The sequence below is a fragment of the Carassius auratus genome, unplaced genomic scaffold, assembly GCF_003368295.1.
Source record: "Carassius auratus strain Wakin unplaced genomic scaffold, ASM336829v1 scaf_tig00037424, whole genome shotgun sequence".
Classification (NCBI taxonomy): Eukaryota; Metazoa; Chordata; class Actinopteri; order Cypriniformes; family Cyprinidae; genus Carassius; species Carassius auratus.
In genome coordinates this window covers 38909-47500 of record NW_020526377.1, presented here as the reverse complement: position 1 = coordinate 47500, position 8592 = coordinate 38909, and the positions used below count along the sequence as shown (strand labels likewise).

The window sequence follows — 8592 nt, the reverse complement described above, 5'->3', positions numbered from 1 at the left end:
CCATTTATTTTTTTATTTCATTTTGGGTCAATACTGAGTAAGAAAATCACTTTTTGTAATTTTATTTATTAAAAGACTATTTTATATGCTTAGTTAACATTTTATTAATTTCATTACTATATTATTAAAACATTGATATGTTGTTTTATAACTAATATATACCTATTAATATTTATTGTTTATTTTTTTTATATATTTAAGTGAAAATATAACTTTTTGCTGTTTTATGCTATTACAAAAACTTTTAATATTTTTTATTTATTTTAAATGTTTAGATTTTATTTATATGTTTTAATTTTTTGTTTTGTTTTTTTGGGTGGGCCAAAAGGAAGTATTAAAAGCCAGCTAAATACTGAGTGGTAATATTATTTATTTTACAATTATTCTATTTTAATTTGTTTAAATAATAAAAAAATATATTTTTTGTAAATATCATTATTAATTTAATAATTTTTTAATGTATTTAAATCGTTTTCCTATTTAATTTTAGACCAAAATCTATGAAACGACTGCTAAGTGAATAGTGAGTTAATGATTTATCTAGCATGTTTAATAATGTTTAAATGTCACCTCGTGTTTGCTGCTCTGATCAATCACACGTCTTGTGTTAGCGATCATTGATCCGTGTGTTAATTGAAAGCTCATTAGTGATTCCAGCAGCCGTTTACACGCTAGAACACCAGAGCAACAACACGCGTGTGGTGATACCACCTTAAATCATCTGGTTTAAATCTTGAAGCGAATGAAGAAGCCACGTCTTCCTTTAACCCCAGATGAGCGTGTTTAATGCAGCCGAAACGCTTGAGTGAAAGTAAAGACGTATTATCTGCTGTTGAAGACGATCTGAGGAGATCCTGACATGAGTCTGTGGAGTTAAACTGCAGCTCTGGAAAATACAATCGCTCTCTTTATAAGCTGTTTATTTATTTCCCCAAAGCATTTAGCTCGTGTCTTATGTGATTTCAGATATCTGTCGTTTTTAAAAGCCTCTTCCTCTTAATTGTTGAGAGGAGAAACACGTTTCCCCGTCGAGTGAATCACAGAACAATCCCATTATAAAGTGCTCTCAGATTCGTTCGCTGCAGATGCGTCTGCGCTCTAATGATGTTCCTCTTTAACGACGCCGGCGGGTCAAAGGTCTCTGAGTGTCTTCAAACGGGTCCTGTGGCAGGATTCAGAGCAGATCCACTCGACGCTGATGGAGTCAGATGCTGAGACTCTGCTGCTTTGATGTCTGCAGTCGAACTATATTCATATTCCACATTCCTTCTGTATTTCAGGGAATATCATGGTTTTACCAGAAACATTTGCCCAGAAAAACATTGTATAGCCAAACAGATCCGTCGTGTTTTATACATGAACCATTCAGTGTTAATTTATCAATATTGATTAATATTCATATTTAAAATAAAAAGTTACTGTTATTACTATTTTTTGAATTTGCTTTTTTATATTTTCAGTTTTCATTTCTTTATAAGTTTAGGTTTTTTGTTATTTGCTTTAGTCATTTTTTTTTTTTTTACTATTTCTAATTTAGTAATTTTATTATTACTACAGTCTACAGTTATTACTATTTTAGTCCTTAAACTTGTTGATTTCCTTTAGTTGCAAAGGCAACATAATTTTTGGTTGTTGAAATTCTAATATTTTATTTTAATTTTAATTTTAATTTTCAATTTAATTTAATTTTAATTTCAAATATCAAATTTTAAATTTAAATTTAATTTAAAAATGTAAATTTAATTTTAATTTTAATTTTCAAATAATCAAATTAATCAAATAATAATATTTTGTACATGCACTATGCAGTATTATTTTATTATATAAAATTTTTCATATTCAAAATAATTTAACAATTATGTTTAGCTTTAATTATATATATATATATATATATATATATATATATATATATATATATATATATATATATATATATAAATACAAACATTTTTAATTTGTAATTTTTGCAACATTTAAATTTATTTTTTACAGTTGGTAATATATATATACATATAATTTTCAACTTCATTTCAATAGCAAAAAAAATATAGATTATTCTTAGTTCTATTAAATGAACACTGTGTATGTATTACACATGGTGTATTTCAAAGAACCATAGTATTCCCTTCTTTTACCATCACTGTACGATGATATTAACCACAGTATCTTAAAGGAGTATTACTGTGGTAAATGTCCCAAACTAACGTGTCAGACACACTAATGTCCCTGCGGCGGTGTGTGTGTGTGTGTGTGTGTGTGAGAGACACCGTCAGCACACACTCGACTCGTCGCAGAGGAATCAGTAGCAGATTGCTGGCGTTCTTCAGAGTTTGGTCCGTCTCTGAGTTACACACACGTCACACGGCAGGTGTGTGTCTGCCAGCTCCATTATACGCCGAGCGAGCGTAATCACCTTACAGCACACTTCTCCAGGAGAACATCTCCAGAAGCTGAAAGCTGATACCAGACGAGTGCATTAACTCCTAATGAAGCAGGAAGGTGTGTTAACATGACTCTTCTGCCGCTCTAACTCAATTCCATCTTGTAACTCTGTACAGTAGGCCAAACATAACAAGATCTGCCATCCCATAATTCACAGAGATCAATGCAGATGAAATGAAGGCTGATGTGATTCAGCAGCTTCTGGAGAAGTGAGGAGAAACCTCAAAACTCCTGCAGAAGAAGATCCGAAACATGTAGGACCTGTAATTAGATTATAGTACATTTTAGAAAAATGCTTGTGATCAGACTACGCTTACTCTTCAGGGATTACATATTATTCACACAAATTATTCATAATGTCTTCTAATTCTAAAAGCAGTAAATATAGTAAATATATTAGTTTTTTATATAATGATGGCTTACGGTGCTTTTCTAACATTCTTCTTGTGTTGGATGTATGAAAGTGGTGATAGACATGAGGTTGAGTAAATGATGACAGAACGATCTCTTTAATAAACATTGAATCTCTCAGTTTCTCGAGGCGGTGAGTTTCTGCAGATCCTCAGACAGTAATATCAGTGTGTGAATGAGTGAATGATGGGATTCCTCTCCTCGGGCTGTGACAGACCAGCTCTATCTGACACGCAAGCTGTGATCTCGACTAGACACACGGGAAACACACGAGACAAGACCGAACACGCGTGTGTTTGACTGATAACACAGATGTGAAGTGTGGTAATTATACAATACACACAGCCGGTCCGGGCAGGTACGGATCGGGAATGTGAGGATCTTACGGATCTGGGTTTGAAGGTATACATCTACAGATAGTAATAATAGAAATGCATTTTTAATTTTACTTTAGGCTATATATACACAGGTGCATCTAAAAAGAAAATCTGAATATCATGAAAAAAATATTCTTATTTAAAAAAGTAAAACTTCCATATATTTTAGATTCATTACATTTAAAGTAAAACATTGCAAAAGTTTTTCCCACAAAGAGGGAACTGGAACTGAAAGGACCGGCTGTTCACAGAGTGCTGTATCAAAGCATATAAAATGCACTGTTGACTGGAAGGAAGAAATTGTGTGTGAAAAGGTTTCTATTTACATCTTATATATAGATTTTATTGTGTTATATTTAAATTTGATCATTTAAAATATGATATATAATAAATAAAATAAATATTATATAAATTAAAATGTAAAATAAATTAATAAATATATAATAAATTAAATATATATAATTTTTATATATAAATGTTTTGCATTAAAATTATATTTATTTTTAAAGTAAATAAAATTCTTCTTTTTTTTTTTTCAAGTTTGCAGAATGAGGTTTTGTAGCTGGAGCTCCCTCTGGGAAATGTTTTCCTTAATGAGTTCAGGATTCATAATTACTAACCCTAAAGAACTTATTGTGATCAACACTAATTAGTTCCACCATGATATTTTTAATCGACACGCTTCCAACAAGAAAATCCTGGATAATCCGGCTGATGCTGAGCTCATGAATCTGATGACAGATTGTACTTCTAATGTGCTGATTATAGCTTCTCCGGCTGAACCCGACCGTCAGAAGTGTGTGTTAATAGCTTTTAACCCAGAACACACCGAATCAAGAATCTAGAACCCATTCAGTGTCACAGGTTTCTCAAGAGAACGAAGTGATCGATCCGTTCCAACACCAGCTTCTGCTTTACTGCACAAACTAAGACCATAAAGCAAACCGTTATAGATATCAATTAAATAGATTAATAGATTAAATTAAATAATATTACAAAAACAATCATAAATAAACATTAACTGAAATAAAATTAAACATTAAATTAAACTTTCATAAATCAAATAAATAACAAATAATTCATATTAAAATACAGATAAATAATATTAACAAAACATCATTTTTAATTGCAATAAACATTTAAAAACGTAAAAAATAGTATTTTTTTTGGTTATTAAAATAAACGAACTGAAATAAAATATTAAATAATTTTTTCACTTGATTTGTCAATTTCATTTAATTTAACTTGATGTACTAAAATGAATAACAAATGTCTATATATAAAAAAAATAACATTGTAAAAAAAATATTTCACAATACACTTTAACTGAAAAAACAGAACTAAAACTGAAAACAATTAAAACTATATAGACACAGAAGAACTAATAAAATGACAAAAACTTTAAAAGAATTGAAACTAAAAATAAAATAAGAAATGTAACCATAATGGTATCTCCTTCATTACTAACACGCGTGTTCGTGTGTATGGGAGGAGAGGAATGTTACTCTGACTGTAGAGTAATGTGTACAGTATAGAGCGCAGTATTTCCTGACAGATGTGAGGTTATATACAGTGCTGTGTGTCAGCAGATTCAGTAATGAGCTCACGGTGACAGTGGGTTTAACATATGCTCACATCACATCTACATCTGCGTCTGTCGTCTGTTCAGAGGAGTTCAGTCATGGAAAACACCACGTCTGATCCAGATCTGTCTCAACACTGGAAATGGAACCGTTTATTAAACCTTTAGACACAAATTAAAGCGTTTCATATTTGATGCATCAGGCTTTTATGGATCATAGTATAATTTAGAAAGACTTTAGAAACATTAGTGCATCTAATATGATGCAGCAGCTGTCTAGAGTTAAAATCTGAAGAGTTTCTTGTTTCCGTGCAGTATATATGAGGGTTAAATGAGCTTCAGTCGCTCTGGACAAACACACACACAGCTCTAGAGTCAACATCTGCTTTCTGTGATGTGACAGAAGCCACACATTAACCCTTTTAGAAACACACTTCCTGTCTTTAGCTGGTTTTCCACTGCACTGTTAGTCCAGCAAACACTTCACACACCTGAGCTAGTTACACACACACACACACACACACACACACACACACACTCTATGTTGAAGAATAGTATGCGTGTTTTGGGACATACTTCTTTGTCACAGCTGCTTCTTTAACGGATGATCTGTTGCTTCATTACGTGTATTCTGACACTGTTCATGTGTTTGATGAATAATGATGCAATAATAAAATGATTTCATCTTTAAAGTTCACAGTGTTTCTGCAGATGAAATATAACATGGATAACATTAAATTAATATTTTTCATCGTTAGATATTATTTAATCCCTTTCTTTATCTGTCCATGGGTCACGTATATCAGCCATGGTTGTAGTTTTTTTAACACTTCTTATGCATGTTTGTAGTTCTAATCGAACCATAAATACATTTTTGATAATTGACATAAAAATGTTAACCGAAATATTTTTTATGTTAGAGTTTTCTTTTCTACTTTTTATGAAAAAAAACTTAATTATGAAAAAAAGATTTATTAAATAAGTTCAGTTTTAATAAAGTTGATGTATATTGTATGTCAGGTAAGAAATGTTTTTGTGTTTTTTTAATTTTTACATTTTAATTCTTAAAATTAGAAACATTGCTATTGTATCTTACTATTTTATATTTAATTTTATTCAAGTTGATGTTTATTTTATGTACCTTAAATGTTTGTTTTTGAGTTTTTTTTAGGACTTAAAAAAAAAGACTTAACTGAAAATAAATATAAAAGATAAGTAAAAGTATTTTTTTAAGGATCCTTTATTTTTAGATAAAGTACTACAAAGCCTTAAACTGAAATAAATGTATAAAAACAATATAGACAATACACAATTATTAAAAAAAAAATCTAAAACTTAATTGAAAATAGAATGATTGGTGATAGAATGAGTTTAAGTGAACTGCTGTGGATGCTCTGGAGTTGTTTTGTGCTCAGCTGGTAATGGACAGGACTGATGTCAGTGCTTGAATCCTGACCTGTGCTGTATCTCCCATCCTCAGATTCAGCGTTCATGATGGTGAACACATCGGGTCGTGTGTCTGGTCAGCGAGCGCAGCTCTACATGCCGCAGTTCAAGGAGAACGACACTCACTGCGTTATACTGGAGTATTACAGCGCCGCTCGAGAGGGGTCGAGCCCCGGCCAGCTCCTCATCTACGTGAAGGAGAACACGAATCCTCTGGGCATCGCTGTGTGGAACTCGTCCGGTGCGGCTCTGAACAAGTGGCAGCAGGTGGAGCTGGCCATCAGCACCTTCTGGCCCAACTTCTACCAGGTGAGAACGTCTTCAACACCAGCAGGTTAGAGTCGAGACAGCGCTCTTCTGGATTCATATCTTCTGTCATCCCGCGCTGCAGAGCGTCTCATTAATTCATTATGTTTCCTGTTGCTCCTGACACAAACTCACGACTCCACACCTGCAGGGGCTTCCCGCTGGTCCACACGCCGCCTCCCTCTTAATTAAAACAGGAAGCTCAATTATTTTTCCATGAAACGCTCCCCCATCAGCTTCACAAATGAGTTTGGTTTGTCTGGACCTGCAGGAAGTTCCTCGAACCCTCTGCGTACGATATTCAGAAGTGTGTCCTGATGAGAGGCGTCTCGGGATTAGAGCTCTTTGATGAACTCAAAGACACAAAGAGAGTCATGTCTGGAAATGAACTGGGCAGAACAGACCGTCTGAATGAGGGAAACACCTTAAAATACACAGAAAATTACATTTAAAGTTATTAATACAATTAAATCAATCAATCAATAAAAATTCAAATACATTAATATTATTAGTAATGATTATAGAGTTGATTTATATAAATTATGTTAACATAGTTTAATTAATCAAGTCAAGTTACCTTTATTTATATAGCACTTTATATAATACTGGATGTGTCAAAGCAGCTTTAGAAACATAGTTTGTCAATAACGCAAGAGAATTAATATATATTTTTCATCGCATCAGTGAAGTGTGCAATCAGAAATAGCAATTTTAATGTAAACTCTCTTATTTCACATTGGGTCAGTAGGAGTGTTTGGGACACTTGTTTGGAAATTTGTGGTTTAAATAGTGCAGAAACGACTCTTTCATGAACGATTCAATGACTCACACATGTGGACAATACCTCGGTTTGCTCCTGAATGAATCACTGTTTGGTTCTAATTGGTTCAGTGACTGATTCAATGACTCGTTTATAGACTGTAATCTTTTTTATTGCCTTACAAGGTCATTTATAAACCGTAACTTTGTTCCTGAACAAATCACTGTTTTTTTGTTCAATCTGGTCAGTGAATGATTCAATGACTCATTTATAGACTGTAACTTTGTTTGTTCCTAATGAATCACTGTTTTGTTCAGGGAATGATTCAGTGACTCAATCTTAGAGACAGCCACTTGTTTTATTTAAGTGAATGAATGAATCAATTAATGAAATGATTCAGTGACTCATTCATAAAGACAGCCACTCATCGCCACCTACTGGTGAATACATTAATTAATTAATTTCTGATTTCAAAGAAAACAGCAGTTCATTTCCATTTCATTTCGGCGTGCGCGTAATTCTCCAGAAATACGATTGTGACTTTTTAATACAAGCAGAGATTAACAATGCAATCTCTATTCTTCAGTGCTGTGGCTAATTAGCGATGCTAGGCTAATTGCAGGTTTGTGTAATTGCACTGTATCTTAAGAGTTTGTCGAGATGAGCGCACCTGGTACAGGACAGCTCTCTGCTCTCTTATTGTGTAATCACAGGGTTGTGTTTCATCTCCCGCTGAGCTTTTCTTCAGTGCACAACGACAGCATAGTTTGAGGATGTGAACTGTGCTGGATATTTTTAATGCACAGGTGAGATGGAAGAGGAACGTGTGACCTCTGACCTCTGCTTTGTTTCTGCGGAGCTGAGAAACTGTGCACTTACTGCTGATTGACAAACAGATGAGAAATAAGACAAGAACAAAAGAGATCAGACTTAGAAAAAGAAAAGAAGTATCCAACATTTGCTCTTAAAGTGACAGTAACCTAATAAACCTACTTACAGAGAAAAAAGCTCCTTCAGGTTCTCCCGAAACTCGTTTACTGCTGAATGATTATTTCAGTGCACAATATTGATCAGTTTTAGTAAACAAAACCAGTTTACATTCACCGTTTTTTTATTTAATTGTTGCTCATGACAGATACGAAGTCAGATGATATTGTATTGTGTTTTTAAGATTTACCACATTTCTACACAAATATCATGGCACATTAAAATGGTCGTGTGTATATTTCAATGTCAGCATGGCACTATCATCAGATAATTTGACATCA

General features: G+C 33.1%; 1 pseudogene; it reads left to right on the top strand.

Annotated features, from left to right (window-relative positions):
* The window catches only part of LOC113083120 (receptor-type tyrosine-protein phosphatase mu-like), a 55368-nt pseudogene that overhangs the window by 12411 nt on the left and 34365 nt on the right, over positions 1 to 8592 (top strand).